Source organism: Microcaecilia unicolor, chromosome 13 (assembly GCF_901765095.1).
Source record: "Microcaecilia unicolor chromosome 13, aMicUni1.1, whole genome shotgun sequence".
Taxonomy (NCBI): domain Eukaryota; kingdom Metazoa; phylum Chordata; class Amphibia; order Gymnophiona; family Siphonopidae; genus Microcaecilia; species Microcaecilia unicolor.
In genome coordinates this window covers 13274779-13288060 of record NC_044043.1, presented here as the reverse complement: position 1 = coordinate 13288060, position 13282 = coordinate 13274779, and the positions used below count along the sequence as shown (strand labels likewise).

Genomic DNA, 13282 nt, shown 5'->3' with positions numbered 1-13282 from the left:
TATCTTTTCATTTCATGCAATATATTCTAACTCTCCCATCATTTCTTAGGTTTCCGGTATTTGCACATTAACAGTTCAAACAATGTTTGTTGTTCCTATTGACAAACTTGCTCAGCAGTTGACGGGAAAATTAGCTTCTTACCATGATAATTTTCTTTCCTTTAGTCATAGCAGATGAAGCCATTACGTATGGGTTGTGTCCATCAACCAGCAGGGGGAGATAGAGAGCACTCAACTTTTCACAGTGCTTCATGGCCAGCTAGCTCCACTGCCTCTCCAGTATTTGAAGCTTCCAACGCAGTATGGCAAACCGCAATGGGAATAACATGAACTTTCCTCACAGCGAATGATGGCCCCTTAACAAGGGCATAAACTCAAAAAAGGAGGGAATGAACTCATCCTCCTGGAGGGAATAAACTCATCCTCCACTTTGTATAAACGGAGGGAATACTTGCATCCTCCTGGAGGGAATAAACTCATCCTCCCAAAACATGAACTGGAGGGAATGAACTCATCCTCCTATAACTGTAACAAGAATCCTGAAGACTGTTTTCCGACTCCCCAAGGAAGGAATATAACTTCAGGAAACAAGAACAGCACCTAAAATCAGAATCACTGAAATACAGACAATCATACAGGGAGGGCTCATAGCTTCATCTGCTATGACTAAAGGAAAGAAAATTATCATGGTAAGAACCTAATTTTTCCTTCCTTGTCATCAAGCAGATGAAGCCATTACATATGGGATGTAACAAAGCAATCCCTAAATAGGGTGGGAACAAGCCACACCACATGCTAGCACCTGTGCTCTAAAACACGCATCCCTCCTGGCAGCCACATCCAGCCTGTAATGTCGGGCGAAAGAGAGCTTAGAAGCCCATGTTGCAGCACTGCAAATCTCATGAAGAGATAGTGCTCCAGTTTCCGCCCAGGAAGAGGAAATTGCTCTTGTGGAATGTGCCTTAAAGGCTTCAGGCGGAGCCCGGCCAGACAGCAGATATGCTGAAAAGATAGCTTCTTTGAGCCAACGGGCAATAGTGGCTTTAGACGCTGAAGACCCTCTGCGAGGACCTGCAAACAGCACAAAAAGATGATCAGAGGTCCTGAAAGAATTTGTAATTCGCAGATACTGCAACAGAGACCTGCGCACATCCAAAAGGTGCAACTGCCCAAATGAATCTGGAAACGCCTCCTTAAAAAAGGAGGGAAGAAAAACAGGCTGGTTTAGGTGACACGCTGAAACCACCTTAGGCATGAAGGAAGGCACGGTCCGAACCGTGACCCCTGACTCTGAGAATTGCAGAAAAGGGTCTCTACAGGATAGCGCCTGGAGCTCTGACACCCGTCTCGCCGAGGTAATGGCCACTAAAAAGACGGCCTTCAGTGTCAAATCTTTCTCTGAAGCACGCCGAAGTGGTTCAAAGGGAGCCCCCTGAAGGGCCTTCAATACTAACCCCAGGTTCCAGCTGGACAAGGTGCCTGCACGGGAGGACGGAGCCGAAGCACCCCTCTAAGAAATCGTGCCACATCTGGATGAGCAGCTAAAGACACGCCTTCAACCTTGCCACGCAGGGAGGCCAATGCTGCCACTTGCACACGCAGGGAATTATAGGCCAAGCCTTTGTGTACACCATCCTGCAAAAAAATCCAGAATCGGCGAGACAGGAGCCCGCAACGGAGAAAGCGTTCTTGAAACACACCAGACTTCAAACTGGCGCCAAATCCTGGCATAAGCCACGGAAGTGGAGCGCTTACGGGCCTGCAGGAGAGTGGAAATTACCTTATTTGAGTAGCCTTTATCTCTCAATTGCGCCCTCTCAATCGCCATGCCATAAGACCAAAGCGGCAGGCATCCTCCATGGCCACCGGACCCTGTGACAACAGGTGCGGAACCAGAGGTAACGGAAAGGGAGCCTCCAACAGCATCTGTCAGAGGTCCGCATACCAAGGCCTCCTGGGCCAATCCGGGGCGATGAGCACCACTTCTCCTGGATGCAGCCGAATCCGCAGGAGCACTCGCCCTATCAAGGGCCACGGAGGAAAGACATACAGCAAGCCCAGGGGCCAGGGTTGAGCCAAGGCATCCAACCTGGCAGAGCGAGGATCCCTCCGTCTGCTGAAGAAGCACGGGACTTTGGCATTGGAACTGGTTGCCATAAGATCCACCACTGGCTTGCCCCATTTGGCACATATCTGCAGGAATACATCGTCTGCTAGTTCCCACTCCGCTGGATCGATCTGATGCCTGCTTAGATAGTCGGCTTGCACGTTGCTCTGACCTGCAATGTGAGTTGCTGACAGGGACTGTAGATGCAGCTCGGTCCAGTGGCAAATTTGTTCGGCCTGCGCGGCTAGAGCTCTGCACTGAGTGCCGCCTTGTCGATTTATGTAGGCCACTGTTGTCGTGTTGTCCGACATCACTCGAACAGCCAATCCTTCCAGGGTCACTTGAAAGGCCAGAAGAGCCAGAAACACCGCTTTCAACTCCAGGCGGCTGACAGACCACTCCGACTCGTCAGGCGTCCACAGACCCCGGTCATGCTTCCCCTGGCAATGTGCGCCCCAGCCCTTCAGGCTGGCATCTGTCACCACTAGGCACCAATCGGGGAGCGCCAGCGGCATTCTCCGCCGTAAAATACTGTCCGAGAGCCACCACTCCATACTGAGGCGGGCCGCAGAGAGCCAAGAAAGTCTGCACTGATAATCCTGAGATACTGGAGACCATCGTTGAAGTAGAGAATACTGTAGAGGTCTCAGGTGCGCTCTCGCCCATGGCACCACTTCCAAGGTGGCCGTCATCGATCCCAACAGCTGGTCAATGTCCCAAGCTCGCGGGCGGGGCATCCTCAGGAGCAGACGGACCTGATTCTGAAGCTTACACTGCCTTTGCTCGGGAAGAAACACATAGCCCGAGGCTGTGTCGAACCTGGCTCCCAAATTTTCTAGAGATTGCGAGGGGGTCAGGTAACATTTGGCCATATTGACGACCCAGCCCAGAGATTGAAGGCCTGAAACCACTCTGGCTGTAGCTAGATGACTCTCTTTTTCTGAGTCTGCTCTGATGAGCCAGTCGTCTAGGTACGGGTGAACCCGGATACCCTCTCGCCTGAGAAAGGCAGCTACTACCACCATTACCTTGGAGAAGGTTCGGGGAGCTGTGGCGAGGCCAAAAGGCAAGGCCCGAAACTGTAAAAGTTTTCCCAACACCGCAAACCGCAGAAACTTCTGGTGCGGGGGCCAAATTGGTATGTGCAAGTAAGCTTCTTTCAGGTCCAGAGACGTGAGAAACTCTCCTGGCTGTACCGCCGCAATGACGGAGCGCAGGGTTTCCATGTGAAAATGCCGCACTCTTAAGGACTTGTTTAGCTCTTTTAAGTCCAGGATTGGGCGAAAAGACCCGCCTTTTCGTGGCACCACAAATTAAATGGAGTAGCGGCCTAAACATTGTTCGGCGGAAGGCACCAGGGTCACAGCCCCTATCTGGCACAGACTGTGCAAAGTCTCCTCTACTGCCGTCCGTTTGGCGGCAGAACCGCATCGGGATTCCACAAACACGTCTCTCACCGGGGCATCGAATTCTATTCGGTATCCATCTCTGATCAGGTCCAAGACCCACTGATCTGCGGAGATTTTGGCCCACTCCTCGAAAAAGAGGGAAAGTCTTCCTCCGATGACAGGAAACGAGGAGGGGGCCGGCGCACCATCATTGAGAGGGTCGCCCCTGAACTCCAGGCCTTGAATCGGCAGCTGCGGAACGTTTGTCCGAGCGAAAGGAGTTTCTCTGCTGAAAGCAGGCACACAAAGTGAATCCAGCAGCAGGCCCCGGGCGGTACCTTCTAGCTTCACGGAAGCGAGGTCTGTAAGAGGAGCGGACCGCCTGACCCTTAGAGGAAGGCTTCGGCCTATCTTCGGGCAAGCGCTGAGGTTTGGAATCCCCCAGGCCTTTAACAATGTTTTCCAGCTCCTCACCAAACAGGAGAAGGCCTTGAAAGGGCAACTTCACCAACCTTTGCTTAGAGGCCATGTTCACCGCCCAATGTCGTAGCCAAAGAGTGCGGCGAGCCATTTGTTTAGCCGAAGCTCTGACCATATCATAAAGGGCGTCAGCCAAAAAGGACAAGGCCTACTCCATCCGCGGAGCCACTACGGATAAGGTCTCTGCTTCATCACCGGGCTGTTCCACTGCCTGCTATAACCAAGCCAGGCAGGCTCTAGCAGCATAACAACTGCATGCAGACGCCCGAACAGTGAGACCTGCCAAATCAAAGGACCGCTTCAGAGCTGAATCAAGCCTGCGGGGTCTTGAATATCCTTCAGGGCAACACCTCCTTCAACAGGGAGGGTAGTTCTCTTTGTCACAGCCGTGACCAGGGCATCCACTTTAGGCATTGCAAAGCGAGCCAAATGTTCCTCACTCAGAGGGTATAATTGCCCCATAGCCCTGGCAACCTTCAAAGGTCCCTCGGGGTCAGCCCATTGAGCCGAAATAAGCTCTTGGATGGAGTCATGCAAAGGAAAGGCTCGAGCAGGCTTTCTGGTACTAGCCATCCTTGGATTAACCGAGGAGGCTGTGCCACTCCCAGGATCTTCAATCGAGAGGGCTTGCAAGGCATCTGAAATAAGCGCTGGCAGCTCCTCGCGGTGGAAAATCCTCACCGCAGATGTATCATCAAGCTCCTGTGGCAATTCTGCACCCGACTCTGGCTCCTCAGCCCAAGAAGTTCTGCCAGACCCCTCAGAATCCTCATAGCCCGACCACGGGGGGGGGGGGGGGGGGGGGGAGGGGGTGTGAGCCACACTCAGAAGGGGAATTAGCCCTTCTGCGTTTATCAGGAGGATAAGAAACAGGCAAAGCCAACTCCAAAAGGCCAGGATACACCGGGGGGGGGGGGGGGGGGGGGGGGGGGGGGGGCAGGCAGAGGGTCCGAAGATCCCTGTGGAAGAGCTCTTTTAAGCATGTACGCCCTATGCAGCATTAAAACAAAATCAGGGGAGAAAACCGCTCCCTGACCGCCCGGATCCTGCCCAGGCTATCAGCTCTATTATTAGCCTCACTCAGAAGACCCCCCCCCCCCAGATTCAGGGCTCTCCGTCGCAATGTAGGCCACGCCATATGGAAAATCCAAAATTGCGTCCGCTGCCAGCTCAGAGCGCAAAAGATCGCCGCTCGCCATGCTCGGGCTGGCTCTACCGTCTGTACAGCATGAATTACAGAGCCCCGCTGCTGATTTGCACTTGCCACATTTAGAACAGCGCTTTACAGTCTCCGCAGCCATCGCCGAAAACAGCGGTAAAATTCAAAAATGGCGGTTCGCGCCAAAAACGTCCTGATCGCGGGCCCACCCCAGAGGAGTCAGAAAACACTCTTACCTCACTAGACCGAGTATCACAGCTCCGGTCCTGCAGAAGAATCTCAAGGAAAAAAAACCTCTTTTCCAAGATTGCTGCGCTAAAGTGCGATGCGACTTTAATTTTTTTTTTTTTTTTTTACGCTGTGAGGAAAGCAGTGGCAAAAGAGGTAAATAAAAATACTCCGGAGGCTCAGATAAGTGGGAAAGGCAGGGAAAGGCGAACCAATGTGCCTGCATCCACTGAGTGGGAAAGGACAGGGAAAAGCAAGCTAATATGTCCACATCCACGGGGGCATGGGTAAGGCAGGGAAAGGGCTGACCTATGTGCCTTCAAAGTGAAGCTGCTATAGCCTCTAACACCCCGGCTAACAACTGGCAAGCCAGGAGCCACCCCCAGGCAGATTTTTGATGGAGCTCGAAGAAGCTGCAGCCACCCTGCTTAGGGAGATAGAGAATACTGAAGAGGCAGTGGAGCTAGCTGGCCATGAGGCACTGTGAAAAGTTGAGTGCTCTCTATCTCCCCCTGCCGGTTGATGGACACAACCCATACGTAATGGCTTCATCTGCTTGATGACAAGGAAGATAATGTTTTCTTCCTCCCCCTGCCCCCTTCTTTTTAAAAGAACAAAAAAAAACCCTTGCTATAAAGGAGGACACCCTGAGTTCCAATGCCAGACCCCAGAGCCAAAGCACACAAGTTACCCAGCTCCACCAGACTCCCTCCCTCCCGCCCAAAAGCATCTATCTCACTCACACACACACAAACATACACTGTGCCATGCACAGACAGCATCTCTCTCTCTCACTCACACACCTATGTACCTCAATCACCCACACACACCCTCTGACCCCCCAACCCCTCCACAAACAACAGAAACACATACAATTATGTGGAACAACGGAACCCTCCCCCAGAAAAACCCCTAACACCAAAATGGCAGCACTGATTGCTCATGCAACTCACACACTCAACAACAAAACAATACGTAAGCCACGCTCAAAAATCCACCTGCTACAGAGGGGAGGAGGCGGTCCTCAGACCTGAGAGGGGAGAGGGGATCCTGAGACCAGAGGACACTCTCTCGCACACACACTCACACCCAGAGTCACTCTCTCTCTGTCACCCACACACTCTCGCACATTCATTCACTCTCTCTCTCTCTCACAAACTCACTCAAAAACATACACACTCCGAGGAAAACCTTGCTAGCGCCCGTTTCATTTCTCTCAGAAACGGGCCTTTTTTACTAGTATATTTATAAATAAGTACATAAGTAATGCCATACTGGGAAAAGACCAAGGGTCCATCGAGTCCAGTATCTTGTCCACGACAGCAGCCAATCCAGGCCAAGGGCACCTGGCAAGCTTCCCAAACGTACAAACATTCTATACATGTTATTCCTGGGATTTTGGATTTTTCCAAGTCCGTTTAGTAGCGGTTTATGGACTTGTCCTTTAGGAAACCGTCCAACCCCTTTTTCAACTCTGCTAAGCTAACCACCTTCACCACATTTTCCGGCAATGAATTCCAGAGTTTAATTACACGTTGGGTGAAGAAAACTTTTCTCCGATTTGTTTTAAATTTACTACACTGTAGTTTAATCGCATGCCCCTAGTCCTAGTATTTTTGGAAAGGTAAAATTATGTATCATACCTGATAATTTTCTTTCCATTAATCATAGCTGATCAATCCATAGACTGGTGGGTTGTGTCCATCTACCAGCAGGTGGAGATAGAGAGCAATCCTTTTGCCTCCCTATATGTGGTCATGTGCTGCCGGAAACTCCTCAGTATGTCGATATCCAAGCTCCATCCGCAGGACTCAGCACTTAGAGAATTACACCCACAAAGGGACACTCTGCCCAGCTCACCACCGCCGAAACAGGGGAGGGGAATTAACCAAGCTCATCCCCACACAAGTGGGGGAGGGGAATCCGTCCAGCTCATCCCCGCGGAGCGGGGGAGGGACACCACCCCGCCGATGCGGGGGGATCTGGCTTATCCTGCTACCGCAACCGCGGGAGGAGCTGACTGACCCTAACACCGCCGAAGCGGGAGGGGTACAAAGCTGCCCTACAGCCGCACGAAGCGGGAGGGAGCGCCGGCAGAATTTATGTCTCAATCCAGCCCCGTAAAACGGAGGGGAGAGGAATGCAGCAGCTCACTGTAACACAAACTCGTCTCAACTCTTGAAGAATCCAATTGAAAAAACTTGAACACGAAGTCCTCCTGAACAGGAACTGAAGACTAAACTTGAATCTGAAATGCAACCAGAATATAAACAGTACAGATATCTGGGAGGGGCTATGGATTGATCAGCTATGATTAATGGAAAGAAAATTATCAGGTATGATACATAATTTTACCTTCCATATCATCATGCTGATCAATCCATAGACTGGTGGGATGTACCGAAGCAGTACTCACCCAGGGCGGGACATTGAAATCCCTGACCGCAACACTGAAGCTCCAAACCGGGCCTCCGCCCGAGCAGCCACAGTCAAGCAGTAATGCCTGGAGAAGGTATGGGCCGAAGCCCAAGTTGCCGCCTTGCAAATCTCTACCAAGGAGACGGACCCGGCCTCTGCCATCGAGGCCGCCTGAGCTCTAGTGGAGTGAGCCTTCAGCTGGATAGGCGGCACCTTCCCCGCGGCCACATAAGCCGCTGCAATGGCTTCCTTGACCCATCTTGCCACTGTAGGCTTAGCAGCCTGCAGACCCTTACGAGGACCTGCAAACAGGACAAACAGATGATCCGATTTCCGGAAATCATTGGTCACTTCCAAGTATCTGATGATGACTCGTCTCACATCCAGATATTTGAGAGCAGAGTATTCCTCTGGGTAGTCCTCCCTACGAAAGGAAGGGAGACAGAGCTGCTGATTCACATGGAAGCGAGAAACAATCTTGGGCAGGAAGGAAGGCACTGTGCGAATAGTCACTCCTGCCTCAGTGAACTGCAGAAAAGGCTCTCGACATGAGAGTGCCTGGAGCTCGGAAACTCTTCTGGCTGAAGTGATAGCCACCAAAAAGACTGCTTTCAACGTCAGGTCTTTCAGAGATGCCCTCGACAAGGGTTCAAAAGGCGGCTTCTGCAAGGCTCTTAGCACCAGGTTGAGATTCCACGCAGGCACCACTGAGTGCAGAGGAGGGTGCAGGTGATTAACTCCCTTGAGAAAACGTACCACATCTGGCTGCGAAGCCAGGGAAGCACCCTTCAGGCGGCCCCTGAAGCAAGCCAGAGCCGCTACCTGGACTTTAAGGGAACTGAGCGACAGGCCTTTCTCCAGACCTTCTTGCAGGAACGCCAGCACTGAAGAAATTGGAGCAGTGAAGGGAGAAAGTGAGCCTGCTTCACACCACGCTGCAAAGGTACGCCAAACCCTGGCGTAAGCAGTAGAAGTAGAGCGCTTCCTCACTCTCAGCATAGTGGCGATGACCTTGTCTGAGAAGCCCTTCTTCCCCAGACGCTGCCGCTCAATAGCCAGGCCGTAAGACCAAAGGGGGAGGGATCCTCCATCACCACGGGACCTTGATGCAACAGGCCCTGCTCCACTGGCAGCCACAGAGGGTCGTCCACTGAGAGCCTGATCAAGTCCGCATACCAGGGACGTCTGGGCCAGTCCGGACCCACCAGGAATATCCGGCCCGGATGCTTTGCCACCCAGTCTAGTACCCTGCCCAACATGGGCCAGGGCGGGAACACATAGAGAAGCTCCTGTGTCGGCCACTGTTGGATAAGAGCATCTACTCCCAGAGATCGAGGGTCCCGTCCTCTGCTGAAAAAGCGCGGCACTTGGCAATTGGCCGATGACGCCATCAGATCTAGGCTCGGCTGGCCCCAGCGCTTCGTGATGTCCAAGAACGCCTGAGCCGATAACTGCCACTCTCCGGGATCCAAGGTATGGCGACTGAGAAAGTCCGCCTTGACATTCATGACTCCGGCAATGTGGGCAGCTGACAGCTGTTCCAGGTTCGCTTCTGCCCACTGGCATAGATTCATGGCTTCCTTGGCTAGAGGGGCGCTCTTGGTACCTCCCTGGCGGTTGACATAGGCCACAGCCGTGGCATTGTCCGACAGGACCAGTACTGGCTTCAACGCCAGTACCGGGAGGAACTCCAAAAGCGCCAACCGAATGGCTCTGAGTTCCAGGAGGTTGATAGACCACTTTGCCTCTGCAGGAGACCAGAGCCCCTGCGCTGTCCTTCCCAAGCAGTGGGCTCCCCAGCCCGTCAAAGAGGCGTCCGTCGTGACGACAATCCACTCCGGGGTCACAAGAGGCATCCCTGCAGACAACTTGTCTGTCTTCAGCCACCAGCTCAGCGCCTTGCGCACTGCTGGGTCCAAGGGAAGGCGCACGGCATAATCCTCCGACACCGGAGTCCAGCACTGCAGCAGAGGGTGTTGTAGTGGTCTCATATGAGCCCTGGCCCTGGGCACTACTTCCATCGTGGCCGTCAAAGAGCCCAACAGCTGCACATAGTCCCAAGCCCGAAGCGGAGAGGCTACTAGGAACTGGTCCACCTGAGCCTGAAGTTTGACAATCCGATTGTCCGGCAGGAACACTCTGCCCACTTGGGTGTCGAATCGAACTCCCAGATACTCCAGGGACTGAGTCGGGCGCAGCTGGCTTTTCTCCCAGTTGATGATCCACCCCAGGGAGCTCAAAAGAGCAATCACCCGGTCCACAGCTTTGCCGCACTCTGCATAAGAGGGGGCTCGTATCAACCAGTCGTCCAGATAAGGATGGACTTGTACTCCTTCCTTTCGCAGGAAGGCCACGATGACCACCATTACTTTGGAGAAGGTCCGCGGAGCAGTAGCCAACCCGAACGGGAGGGCTCTGAACTGGAAGTATCGGCCCAGGACTGCAAAACGCAGCAAGCGTTGATGAGGAGGCCAGATGGGAATATGCAAGTACGCTTCCTTGATGTCCAAGGATGCCAGGAACTCCCCTGCCTTCACTGCCGCTATAACAGAGCGGAGAGTCTCCATGCGAAAGTGCCGAACTTTCAAGGCCCGATTGACCCCTTTGAGGTCGAGGATAGGCCGTACAGAACCTCCTTTCTTTGGTACCACAAAGTAAATGGAGTAACGTCCCTTGCCAAGCTGATTTTCTGGCACCGGAACGACCGCACCCAGGCGGATCAGATTGTCCAAGGTCTGCTGCACTGCCACAGCTTTGACCGGAGACTTGCAGGGAGAGAGTACAAACCCGTCTCTTAAGGGTCGGCAGAACTCTAGCTTGTAGCCGTCTCTGATGACTTCCAGCACCCAAGCGTCTAAAGTTACCCTGGTCCACTCGCCCAGAAACGAGGACAAGCGTCCTCCAATCTGCACTGGGCCATGGACCAGGACCCCGTCATTGGGTACGAGACCCTGGGGGAGGACCGGGGGGGGCGCACCTCCGAGACGGCGGTCTCTGCGAAAGGAATGCTGCTTGGGGGAGAAATTCCTCTTGAAGGAAGAGGGGGCAGAGGAGCCCGACTTGCCCGGGCGGTACCGACGGGCTTCCTGAAACCGTCCTCTGGAGATACCGGGGCGAGCACTGGCCAGAGCCCTGACCTCTGGTAACCTCTTGCCCCTAGACGTGCCGAGATCGGTCACAATTTTGTCCAGCTCGACCCCAAAAAGCAGCTTGCCTTTAAAAGGCAACTTAGCCAGGCGGGACTTAGAGGCGTGGCCAAAGCCACCGCCGCGCAGAGACTGTCTGAGCCATACCTTTAGCCGAGGCTCTCAAGACATCATACAGCAAGTCTGCCAAATAAGCCAAGCCCGATTCCAGGGCCGGCCAATCAGCCCTCAAGGAAGAATCCGAGGGGGAAGCCCACTGCACAATCGTCAGGCAAGCCCTGGCCACATAGGAGCCGCAAACTGAGGCCTGCAAACTTAAGGCAGCCGCCTCGAAGGACGACCTTAAGGCTGCCTCCAATCTTCTGTCTTGGGCGTCCTTTAGGGCCGTGCCACCTTCCACCGGCAACGCCGTTTTCTTAGTCACCGCAGTGATTAAAGAATCCACGGTAGGCCAAAGAAAGGCTTCCCGTTCACTTTCAGGCAAAGGATAGAGGCGGGACATAGCCCTAGCCACTTTGAGGCTCGCTTCCGGGACATCCCATTGAGCCGAAATTAAGGCGTGCATGGCATCATGCACGTGGAAGGTTCTAGGCGGGCGCTTCGTCTCCAGCATAATGGCGGAGCCAACAGGGGCTGAGGGAGAGACGTCCTCTGGAGAGGAAATCTTCAAAATGCTCATGGCCTGCAGTAACAGGTTGGGCAAATCCTCTGAGCGAAAGATCCGCGCTGCAGAGGGGTCATCCGCTCCATCCGAGCGGGAATCCGTCTCCTCCAAGGAATCCGCAAAGGACCGTTGGGAGAACTCAGATACGCTGCCCTCATCTACATCAGAGGAGACAAAGTCCTCTAAGGCCTGGGAATCCACCCAAGGGCGTTTACTTCCGGGGGCCTCAACCCCTTTATCGGACAAGGGAGAAGGGGCAGCGTTCTGCATAAGGAAGGCCTGATGCAGCAGCAAAATAAACTCGGGGGAGAAACCCCCCCAGACTGTGCACTTCAGCCGCCTGGGCCACAGCCCTAGACGCACCCTCAACCGGCGCTCGCAAGAGCGGGGGAGAAACATGCTGCGCATCCAAGATGGCGTCCGGCGCGACACTCCGCGAAGGAGCCGCGCGGGAAGAACGGCGCTTAACTTTAGCCGCTTTTTTGCCGTCGCCCAAATCAAGGGCGGCCATGGCATTAACGTCTCCCAGCTCAAGGGCGGCCCAAGAAGAAGCCGTCCGAGCAGCGTGGCCGGCCAAGATGGCGGAGGCGAGCAGCGGGGGATGGGCGTTTATGGCGGGAAAAACCGCCGCACCGGAGGAAGACCCGGGACACTGACCGGCCTCCGAACTGACACCCAACAAGGGCGAGTCAGACTTTAAGACCCCCGCATCCCCGCTAGAAGCGCACACGCGGTCCGGGGAGCGATTCTTCGCGCCCTCGCCCTCCGACGCCATAGGCCACGTGGAGATCGATCGGGGAACCCCCTACCCGCTATAAAAAGGTAAAAATTACCTGCTTCTCGCTCCGAGCTGTAACGACCTGGTGTCCCAGTGAGTAGCTGCAATAAACGTTTAAATAAACGTTGAAATAAACGCCCATAAGGACGTTCAAAAATTTTTTTTTTTTTTTTTTAACGGAGCCAGCGGGAGGGGGGAGAAAAGGAGGGACCTGGCGCCACCAGGTTTGCACTTGCTCAAGAACAGCCCTCAACCCCAGGTACTCAACAAAACCTAAAAATTAGGCTTGGAGACCTAGCCAGAGCTGCTGCTGTGTGTGACCACCACCTGCTGAGATAGAGAACATACGGGGGAGTTTCCGGCAGCACATGACCACATATAGGGAGGCAAAAGGATTGCTCTCTATCTCCACCTGCTGGTAGATGGACACAACCCACCAGTCTATGGATTGATCAGCATGATGATATGGAAGCGTGAACAGACAGCAAAATGATTTAGAGACGGGAGCAACTAGCGAGGTAATAAAATTTGCTGATGACAAAGTTATTCAAAGTCGTTAACTCGCGACAGGATTGTGAAAAATTACAGGACCTTATGAGACTGGGAGACTGGGCGGCTAAATGGCAGATGACGTTTAATGTGAGCAAGTGCAAGGTGATGCATGTGGGAAAAAAGAACCCGAATTATAGCTAAGTCATGCAAGGTTCCACGTTAGGAGTTACGGACCAAGAAAGGGATCTGGGTGTCGTCGTCGATAATACACTGAAACCTTCAGCTCAGTGTGCTGCTGCGGCTAGAAAAGTGAATAGAATGTTGGGTATTATTAGGAAAGGTATGGAAAACAGGTGTGAGGATGTTATAATGCCGTTGTATCGCTCCATGGTGTGACCGCACCTTGAGTATTGTGTTCAATT

At 53.4% G+C, this 13282-nt stretch overlaps 1 protein-coding gene across 2 annotated transcripts in view; it reads right to left on the bottom strand.

The window, feature by feature from the left end:
* The window catches only part of NLK (nemo like kinase), a 470815-nt gene that overhangs the window by 101538 nt on the left and 355995 nt on the right, over positions 1-13282 (bottom strand). The window lies entirely within an intron of this gene.